The sequence below is a fragment of the Salvelinus sp. IW2-2015 genome, linkage group LG22 (genome assembly GCF_002910315.2).
Source record: "Salvelinus sp. IW2-2015 linkage group LG22, ASM291031v2, whole genome shotgun sequence".
Taxonomy (NCBI): domain Eukaryota; kingdom Metazoa; phylum Chordata; class Actinopteri; order Salmoniformes; family Salmonidae; genus Salvelinus; species Salvelinus sp. IW2-2015.
Genome location: NC_036862.1, coordinates 34,728,729 through 34,740,268, shown reverse-complemented (window position 1 = coordinate 34,740,268; position 11,540 = coordinate 34,728,729). Strand labels below are relative to the sequence as shown.

Below are 11,540 nucleotides of genomic sequence, written 5' to 3'. Positions count from 1 at the left end.
CATAAAGTAGTTTTTTTCAACCGAGTTGTATCAGTTTATTCAACGTTTAATGCGAGTTTTGGAATTTTCCTTTCTTTGCGTCAGGAGAATTTGGGCATGTTCGCGCCACATGGCTAGCTAATGTTGCTAATTCGACAGGAGAAGAGGACATTCTAAAACCAAACAACGATTTATTCTGGACAAAGGACTCCTTGTACAAGATTCTGATGGAAGCTCAGCAAAAGTAAGAACCATTTATGATGTTATTTCGTATTTCTGTGGAAAATGTTTAGTCCTATTTTCCTTCCTTTTTGCGGGCGCTGTCTCGCTATAACGTAAGCTGTTTGTTATGGTAAAGTTCTTTTTTAAAATCTAACACGGCGATTGCATTAAGAACTAGTGTATCTTTCATTTGCTGTCCAACATGTATTTTTTAGTAAAGTTTATGATGCGTTCTTTGATTAGATTAGGTGACTGTCCAAAATATCTCCGGAGAATTTTTTGCATTTTGGCTACGTATTCACAATGTAAAACCAAGATTTGTACCTCTAAATATGCACATTTTCGAACAAAACATATATGTATTGTGTAACATGATGTTATAAGACTGTCATCTGATGAAGTTGGTCAAGGTTAGTGATTCATTTTATATCTTTTGCTGGTTTTTGCGAATGCTATCTTTGCGGTGAATGAATGCGGTTGTGTGTTTGGCTATTGTGGTTAGCTAATATAATGCTATATTGTGTTTTCGCTGTAAAACATTTTAAAAATCGGAAATGATGGCTGGATTCACAAGATGTTTATCTTTCATTTGCTGTATTGGACTTGTGATTTCATGAAAATTATGTTATATGATATCCCTGTGGCGTTAGGCTAGGCTATGCTAGTCAGCTTTTTTGATGGGGGGGATCCCGGATCCGGGTTTGTGACTCGTTAGAGGTTTTAAACATGTATGGCAATTTAGCTAGTTAGCTTGCACTTGCTAGCTAATTTGTCCTATTTAGCTAGCTTACTGTTGCTAGCTAATTTGTCCTGGGATATAAACATTGAGTTGTTATTTTACCTGATATGCACAAGGTCCTCTACTCCGACAATTAATCCACACATAAAACAGCCAACCGAATCGTTTCTAGTCATCTCTCCTTCCAGGCTTTTTCATCTTTGAACTTATATGGTGATCGGCATCTAAACTTCCATAGTATTACCACGACCACCGGCAAAACAGTTCGTTTTTCAGGTGGGTACCTGCTTCTATAAACCAATGAGGAGATGGGAGAGGCAGGACTTGCAGCGCAATCTGCGTCAGAAATAGAAGGAGTTCTATTTTAGCCCTTGGCAACGCAGACGCTCGTTGGTGCGCGCGAGCAGTGTGGGTGCAATAAATGAATAACATGGATTTCTAAATATATTTTGCGACGCTCGCGCACGCGACGTGTACGGTCTGGTCAGCATGTTAGTCAGTCGAACACTGCAATGTGTTTTAAAGGAGTGTTTGGATCCAATCAAATACATTACCAATGTAAAGTTAGCTTGATGTTACATATTCTTATTTAACTTTTACCACTAAGACATTGGGGTGGGTTCTACTAATCTAACATAAAGCATTATAGCTAAATGATCCATGGTATAACCATCTTAAAAATATATTATATGTATTAGTCATATGTTGGATGAAACAGGATACATGCATGCAGTATATCACTGGTATGTCTATGAATAGGTAGACTGTACAGTATATGCCCCTCCCTCCACAGATCCAGCCGCACCCCTGAGAGAGCACACTACAGAGCCAGCTTCAGGAGCATGTCAACTGGGAGCATACAGATACACCCCTCAGAGATCCCACCTAGCAGAGCAGCTTCAGGAGCATGTCAACTGGGAGCATACAGATTACACCCCTCAGAGATCACACTACAGAGCCAGCTTCAGGAGCATGTCAACTGGGAGCATACAGATACACCCCTCAGAGATCACACTACAGAGCCAGCTTCAGGAGCATGTCAACTGGAGCATACACGATACACCCCACAGAATCACACTACAGAGCCAGCTTCAGGAGCATGTCAACTGGGAGCATACAGATACACCCTCAGAGAGCACACTACAGAGCCAGCTTCAGGAGCATGTCAAACTGGGAGCATACAGATACACCCCTCAGAGAGCACACTACAGAGCCAGCTTCAGGAGCATGTCAACTGGGAGCATACAGATACACCCCTCAGAGAGCAACACTACAGAGCCAGCTTCAGGAGCATGTCAACTGGGAGCATACAGAAATACACCCCTCAGAGAGAGCACACTACAGAGCCAGCTTCAGGAGCATGTCAACTGGGGCATACAGATACACCCCTCAGAGAGCACACTACAGAGCCAGCTTCAGGAGCTTGTCAACTGGGAGCATACAGATACACCCTCCTCAGAAGCATCCTCCACCGCTGATGACGCGAGAAGTGAGAATGAGATTGAGATCTGAATTCCACTCCTGGCTTTATTTATATTTATGCGTTGGAGACAGTTTTTCTTGTAATTTTGTATTATGTGTTTGTCATTAATATGTATGTGTTTATTGAGGGACTGAAGTGATGAAGACATAGACAAGCAATGGCACAGATGTAGATCTCTTTGGTTCTTATTTGATCACTGAATGACATTGAGATTGGAAAAGTGTGCCCTCTCCTTTCCGTGTAGCGTTTTCATTTCACTTTGTTCTCTGGGACAATTATAGAGATTAAATATATATACAGTAAATCTATGTCAAGGTGCCTTTTCTGCAGAATATGAAGCCAGCAGCAAGGTGTGGTTGATACTGTATATAATGGTGGGTTTTTCTATTACAGAACAGGGGTATATGATCCAGTGTTGCAGAGATATTTCTCATCTGTATTCAGCTCTGCTGCTGAGGTTCAAAGAGCATGCTGGGAGGGCATGTGTGTGAGAGCACACTGCTCACACCACACCAACTGCTCACACACACACACACACACACACACACACACACACACACACACACACACACACACACACACACACACCCACACACACACACACACCACACACACACACACACACAACACACACACAACAACACACACACACACACACACACCACACACACACACACACACACACACACACACACACACACCTAGCACACACACACACACGCACTCACACACACCCTCCACATTATCATATATTGTCAGTATGCTAAGATTCTCCAGTCAGCCATGTTATGTTAACCACTAGTGTCAACGCCCAGACCCCCCCTACTCCCCACTCTCTATTTTCACGGCACAACACAATTATCATAATAGGGGTTTTAATGGGAATTCGTGCTGGTCTAGAACGCTCTGCCTGCGTGTGTAGCTACAACACCTTGATTGATACTGTGGTCCATCTGTCGCCATCTGCTCCCCCCTGGACTGCAGTAAACACAGTCATTACCAGGGCCCTGGCTGGTCAGGGGGAGAGACGCCGCATCTCAACCCCAGAAAACAGCAACACAGATGGGGGAAGGCTCAGACAACACCCCCCCACCCCTTCCTCCCACCACCTCTTGGAAACCTGCCCAGAGCGGAGCACGTAGAGGGCGAATGGAGAGGAGAGAGTGAACACAGCATCAGCAGGACCACAGATGATAATCTGCTCTCCTGTGGAATCCAATGAGGATGTGTGAAGGGGGTTGAGGTGTGTGTGTGTGTGTGTGTGTGTGTGTGTGGTGTGTGTGTGTGTCTGCAGTCTGAATGTATACACAGGTAGTAATGGCAGGCAGTGAGGTGGAGGTTGGTGGTTAATGAGTGTAGATATATGTTAGGGTTGGTGATTAATGAGGGTATATAAGGAGGTTGGTGGTGAATGAGGGTATAGACGGAGGTTGGTGGTTAATGAGGGTATACATGAAGGGTTTGTGGTTGATGGTTAATAACCACCAACCTCCATATATACCCTCATTAATCACCATCCTCATGTATACCCTCATTAATCACCAAACCTCCTCATTGACCATATACTCCATGTTATACTGTTGGTGGTTAATGAAGGTATACATATGGAGGTTTTGTGTTGATGGTTAATAACCACCAACCTCCATGTATACCCTCTCATTAACCACCAACCTCCATGTATACCCTCATTAACCACCACCCTCCATATATGCCTCTCATTAACCACCAACCTCCATGTATACTCTCATAGGTTAGAGTCCGGTGTTAAGGTGGTGTTCACTCACTAATGGTTCTCTCTTTAGGTTAGAGTCCGGTGTGTGTGTGTGTTGTGTGTGTGTGTGTGTGTGTGTGTGTGTTGTGTGTGTGGTGTGTGTGTGTGTGTGTGTGTGGTGGTGTGTGAGAGAGAGAGAGGAGAGAGAGAGAGAGAGAGAGAGAGAGAGAGAGAGAGAGAGAGAGAGAGAGAGAGAGAGAGAGAGAGAGAGAGAGAGAGAGAGAGAGAGAGAGAGACGAAGAGAGAGACAGAGACAGAGACATGATAGACAGAGAGAGAGAGAGAGAGAGAGGAGAGGAGAAGAGAGGAGAGAGAGGAGAGATCTGAGAGACAAGGCAAGAAGGGCTTCTATCGGTATCCAAAAGGAACATAAAATTTCAACATCCAATTAGGATCTGGCTAAAAATACTTGAATCAGTCATAGAGCCCATTGCCCCTTTATGGTTGTGAGGTTCTGGGTCCGCTCACCACCAAGATTTCACAAAATGGGACAAACACCAATTGAGACTCTGCATGCAGAATTCTGCAAAAATATCCTCCGGTACAACGTAGAACACCAAATAATGCATGCAGAGAGAATTGGCCGATACCCACTAATTCAAAATCCAGAAAAAGAGCCGTTAAATTCTACAACCACCTAAAGGAAGCGATTCCCAAACTTCAAACGGAAAGCCAACCTACGAGAGATGAACCTGGAGAAGCAGTCCCTAACACAGCTGGTTAGGCTCTGTTCACAACCAAACACCCCACAGAGTCCCGGACACAGCACAAAGACCACCATAACTCATGAGAAACACAAAAATTTACTTGACGACACGAAAGAATTAACAAGAACAACAGAGCAAACTTAGACCATGCTCTCATTTGGCTAAAAAACAGAGAGTAACCACGTGGCAAATACCTGACCACTGTGACTAGCCGCAAACTTAAGATAGCTTTTGTATCTATGCTCGGACCGCCCACCTGGCAGTGCCAGCACTAGCTTGCTATTGAGAAAGGCCGCCGTAGGCAGACATGGCTCTCAAGAGAAGACAGGCTATGTGCACCACTGCCACAAATGAGGTGGAAACTGAGCTGCACTTCTAACCTCTGCTACGCTCAGCAATTATGACATAATAGGAGACATATTTCCTCAGATTACAACAGATCCACAAAGAATTGAAAACCAATCCAATTTGGAATAAACTCCCATATCTACGTAGAAATTCACAGTGTGCATCACAGCAGCAAGAATTGTGACCTGTTGCCACAAGAAGAGGCAACCAGTGAAGACACAAACACCATTGTAATACAAAACCCATATTTATGCTTGTTTATTTAACTTGTGTGTCGCTTAACCATTTGTACATTGTACAAACATTATATTATATATCATTATTATTATTCTGTATGTGCTTTATTGTTTTTTGAAACTCTTCTGTCGTGTAATGTTATCTGTTAATTTTAATTTTATTTCACTTTTGTATAATACTCTACACCTACTTGCTTTGCAATGTTAACCACACATGTTTCCCTGCCAATAAAGCCCCTTGAATTGAATTGAATTGAATTGAGAGAGCGAGAGGAGAGAGAGAAGAGAGAAGAGAGAGAGAGAGGAGAGAGAGAGAGAGAGAGAGAGAGAGAGAGAGAGAAGAGAGAGAGAAGAGAGGAGAGAGAGAGAGAGAGAGAGGAGAGAGAGAGAGAGAGAGAGAGAGATGGGGAGACAGGTGAGAGAACTGACGGCTGAGTGAGCTGCACATTACCTAACCAGGACACTGCCTACATCACACACATGCATGTATGCACACACACACAAGCCAACAACACATACAATACATACCCACCCATTACATATTCATTACATACATGCTGTGCGTACACTCTCCAATACAAAATATCACACCACACTCGCCTCTCTCTCTCTCTCTCTCTCTCTCTCTCTCTCTCTCTCTCTCTCTCTCTCTCTCTCTCTCTCTCTCTCTCTCTCCTCTCCTCCTCTCTCTCTCTCTCTTACTCTCCTCTCTCCGCCACACACACCCTCTGACCACACACACACTTCACCGCACATTATTATCTCTGAACTTTCCATTGGTGTAACACACAATAATGTCCCCCGGGAACACAAGCAAGATCAAAGGTTCCTGGCTGCATTATTGCATTATTTATGAGTGTGGTGCTTAAAATAGCTTGCTTTTTAGGGTGAGAAACACTTCATCATGGAGCAGCTATATGCTCAGCCTCAACCTACCATTAGCTGCTGCTGCTGTTGAGGATGATGATGATGATGTGAGGTGCAGAGGCATTGAGGACTGAGCTGCCACTTTTTCTGATCCTAGGCATAATAAGGCGACCTGACGAGCATCAGGATACCCACCAGCCACCCAACTACTTCTCTCACTCTCAACCTGCTGCAGCATAATGGATCATTACAGACCAGTGGATACATTCTATACAGGTCTGACCTGGTTACTTTATTAACCACTCACTAACCACTTCACTGTTTGCATTAAACTGATTACATTGTAACATTACGATTGTAAAATAGCTAGTACACTTGTCTGTTTGTGTCCCCCCCATGTTCAAGTGACATCTAAGCCCTTGCAACCCAGTAAACTAAACACCCGTCTGTCACCAGCTCTATGAGTTGAACCACATGTCTGTGATTACACTAACCCATGAAGCTTCACAGCTTTCCAACGTCAATACCACAGCAGATTCTAACAGCACAGTATATTGTAGGAACATTGAGGCTATACTTTTCTTTATAACACAGTATGCATGCTTCGGCAGGCTATTCCTCTCATCCCTTTCATTTTAAGAGGAAGAATATTTGTGGTTCCTGTCTCAGTCTGTCAGCCCCAGTGATAGAGCTAGTGTAGTGTAGCGCAGGGCTGCTAACCCCAGCTGTTTAGATGGGAGAAAGCTTTAAATTAGCGTTAGCCCACCGTGCAGTCTCCTTCTCCTCCCCAGCTGCTTTACAGAGGCAGGCAGGCAGGGGGGAGTGATCTGTCAAGCACCGGCATCTCTCCAAATGGTGGCCATGCAGGAAGGGACATATAGAAATTGGAGGAAATGGGTTATTGACACAGTGTGGTGGAGCGCACCGGCCCACAGGGATTATACTCTGCCACTACAGCACAAATACAATGTTTATATGCGACATACAGAAATAGACAAACATATTGCCCTACACACACCATTATGATACGGACAGGGTCACACACAAACAAATACTGCACGTGCACACAGTCATACACAGGCAAACAAACACACACACAGGCACGCGAGCACATACACACATTCACCCTACTGTCCTGTCTGTTGACAGAGAGACCTTGTCATCTTCTCTGTCATGGGGTTAGAGGTGTCCATTCTGTTCTGTATTTCCTCTGTCACACTTGGCAGGATTGATCAATTGGAGCCTGGTGTTTTCACCCCGTCAACACCAGTCAGAGGACAATACAACACAACACTGCACATCATATTATACCAACCTTCTCTCTGTCTTTTCTCTCTCTGTCTCTTATAGATCACTGTCTTTTTCTGTTTTGACAAGTCCTCTTCTGCTCAGCTTTCTTCATTTCTCCATGTACAGATCTGATATCCTATTTTGATCACTCTGTTGTCTCAGAAAATGTTCCTGCCCTGGAGGAAATGCAAATTGTAGTGTATTCAAGGTTTAAAAAGGCTTCTAAAGTTTGTAATTTTCACTTTAAAATGTCAGACTATCCCTAACGAAAAATGTATCAACCCATCCAAAAAAGTAAATTAATTATAATCCACATAATAATTCACATTTCCTGTTGCTGCAGGATTATTTTCCTGCTGTGAGAAGCAGGGTCAAATTAAGATAGCATCTGTACTACAAGGCTACAACCCCCATCCTCCCTCTTTTTCCATTTTTCTATCATACACCTTGCTCACTCTGCTTATGTCTCTATCGTCCTACTCTCTCTGCCTCATATTCTCTCTGTTTCCATGTCTTTCTCACATCTCTCCTCTCTGCCTCATATTCTCTCAGTTTCCATGTATTTCTCACATCTCTCCTATCTGCCTCATATTCTCTCAGTTTCCATGTATTTCTCACATCTCTCCTCTCTGCCTCATATTCTCTCTGTTTCCACGTCTTTCTCACATCTCTCCTATCTGCCTCCTACTCTCTCCGTTTCCATGTCTCTCCATTTCCATGTCTTTCTCACATCTCTCCTCAATGCCTCCTCTCTCCATTTCCATGTCTTTCTCACATCTCTCCTCAATGCCTCCTCTCTCCATTTCCATTTCTTTCTCACATCTCTCCTCTCTGTCTCCTACTCTATAATGATCATAATGCGCATGATAATTATTATAAATCTACAGTATATACAGTACATTTTAATTTACATCAACACATAGTGGTTCATGTGTGTAAAAGTCTGCATACATATTTTCTCTGTTGGGTTATATATGTGACCTCTCTCTTTCTCTTATGTAGTCTCAATCCTCTGCTCACACAGTAGAACCCTGGAGAACACTCCCTGGCTGGGTGATTTAGGGGTGTATAGATTAAGAGGTGAGTTTCTCCAATCTCCCACTGTCTGCCAGCCCAGAATGATTCCTGCCATTATTATACCATAGCTATGCTGCTGCTGTCCTTCTCTCTGTCTGTTTATGACCAGAAGGAATTGAATGAAGACCCTTTCTCTAGGGGTAATACCTACAGTAATTATTTTATGCCTGATTTAGTGAACATTGCATCTCACCACACATGCAGACAAACACACACCTAATTAATTATAGAGAGATAGGCAGACAGAGAGAAAGACAGAAGAGACCAACAGACAGGCAGACAGAAAGATAGATAGCCAGAGAGTGATATGGACAGATGTAGGCTGAGACAGAGAACGGTAGGAGCCAGGTGCAGGGTCTCAGTTGAGACAGCGGTAGAAGGGAGAAGACTGGTGTAGGATGTTAAAGGGATACTTTGGCAATGATGGCCCTGAACAAAAATAGAAACACAACATGTAAAGTGTTTCATGAGCTAAAATTAAAGATCACAGTTCCATACGCACCAAAATCTTATTTCTCTCATATTTTGTGCACAAATTTGTTTACATCCATGTTAGTGAGCGTTTCTCCTTTGCCAACATAATCCATGCACCTGACCGGTGTCGCATATCAAGAAGCTGCTTAAACAGCATGATCATTATACAGGTGCACCTTGTGCTGGGGACAATAAAAAGCCACACTAAAATGTGCAGTTTTGTCACACAACACAATGCCACAGATGTCAGAAGTTTTGAAGGAGCGTGCATTTGGCATGCTGACTGCAGGAATGTCCACCAGAGCTGTTGCCAGATAATTGAATGTTAATGTCTCTACAGTACAAGCCGCCTCTCACGTCGTTTTAGAGAAATTGGCAGTACGTCCCAGCGGCCTCACAACCGCAGACACATGTGTATGCCGTCATGTTGGCGGTAGGGTTATGGTATGGGCAGTCATGAGTTACGGACAACAAACACAATTGTATTTTATCGATGGCAATTTCAATGCACAGAGATACCATGATGAGATCCTGAGGCCCAATGTTGTGCCATTCAGCCACCGCCATCACCTCATGTTTCAGCATGATAATGCACTGCCTCATGTCGCAAGGATTTGTACACAAGTCCTGCGAACTGAAAATGTCCCAGTTCTTCCGTGGCTTGCATACTCACCAGACATGTCACCTATTGAGCATGTTTGGGATGCTTTGGATTGACGTGTGCGACAGATTGTTCCAGTTCCCGCCAATATCCAGCAACTTCACACAGCCATTGAAGAGGAGTGGGAAAACATTCCACAGGCCACAATCAACAACCTGATCAACTCTATGCGAAGGAGATGTGTCACGCTGCATTAGGCAAATGATGGTCACACCAGATACTGACTGGATTTCCAAGCACCAACCTTTTTTTGTAAAGGTATCTATGACCAACAGATGCAAATCTTTATTCACAGTCATGTGAAATCCATAGATTAGGGACTAATGAATGTATTTCAATTGACTGATTTTCTGTGAACTGTAACTCAGTAAAATCTTTGAAATTGCTGCATGTTGTGTTTATATGCATGTTTATATGCATGCTGCATGTTGTGTTTATATGCATGCTGCATGTTGTGTTTACTCGTGGATACCATTGTTATGTCTCTGCTTCCAGAACTGGAAGTCTATGGGTATGCACTAGCATGCTAGTAGATACCCATAGACTTCAAGTGATATTGCTAATGCTAGTTAGCATTGGCTTCCAAAACGACCTCTAACTTCCTTCATACTGGACATAGAGACATAAAAATGGTATCCATGAATTCCTCTGACTCTGGGGAAGGGCCGAAATTCCAAAGTAAGTAGGGTGTATATTTACAGGGCTGAGCCCAACCGCCTGCAGACAGTCAGCTGTCTGGTGTAGGGTATAGAGACAGGGGTACAGACAAGGGTGTATTTTGACAGTGCTGAGGCCCGGCCCCTGAAGACAGCTTTATGTAGGGGGAAGATGAACCTGACACATTTGTGTCGACTCAGCACTGAGTGATGAGGACATATACTTGTCTGAGGTAGGCCAGGGATGAGCTACAGTACACAAATACACACACACACACAGACTCTCTCACAACATAATACTGTGTCTGAGTAAGGCCAAGGGATTGAGCTACAGGTTACACCCAAATACACACACACACACAACTCTCTCGACACACACACACACACACACACACACACACACACACACACACACACACACACACACACACACACACAACACACACACACACACACACACACACACACACACACACACACACACACACACACACACACACACACACACACACACACACACACACACACACACACACACACACATACGCACACACACATTTTAGTTTCTCTCTCCAACGCGCAAGCGCAACGCACGCGCACACGCATCTACACACACGGTTTGTTTTACCATCCTTTATGGGACCAAACAATTAATTGATTGAATTTAAAATCCTATTTCCCTAAACCCCACCCTTAAACCTAACTCTAACCCTAACCTAACCCCTAACCCTAACCCTAAATCTAAATCTAACCCTATTGTAACCCTTAACCCTAAACCTAACCACTAAGCCTAAAATATAATTTTCCTGTAGGGACCTGTCGACATTTCCCAACTTGTCTGAGTTTTCCTGTTTTACTACCCTTGTGAGGACTTCTGGTCCCCACAAGGATAGTAAAACCAAAAAATACACACACATATTTTCGGTCTCTCTCAAACATGCAAGACACACACAACACACACCACACAGGCATACCACACACACCACACACACACCACACACACACACACACCACACCACACACACACACA

The 11,540-nt window shown here is 43.7% G+C and overlaps 1 long non-coding RNA gene across 1 annotated transcript in view; it reads left to right on the top strand.

The window, feature by feature from the left end:
• Positions 1–2,519, top strand: part of LOC111982762 (uncharacterized) — an 8,863-nt gene extending 6,344 nt beyond the window's left edge. The window contains exon 3 of the long non-coding RNA XR_002879803.2: positions 1,734–2,519. This is a non-coding gene — a long non-coding RNA (uncharacterized lncRNA). The remainder of the gene's footprint in view (positions 1–1,733) is intronic.
• Positions 2,520–11,540: the final 9,021 nt, after the last annotated feature.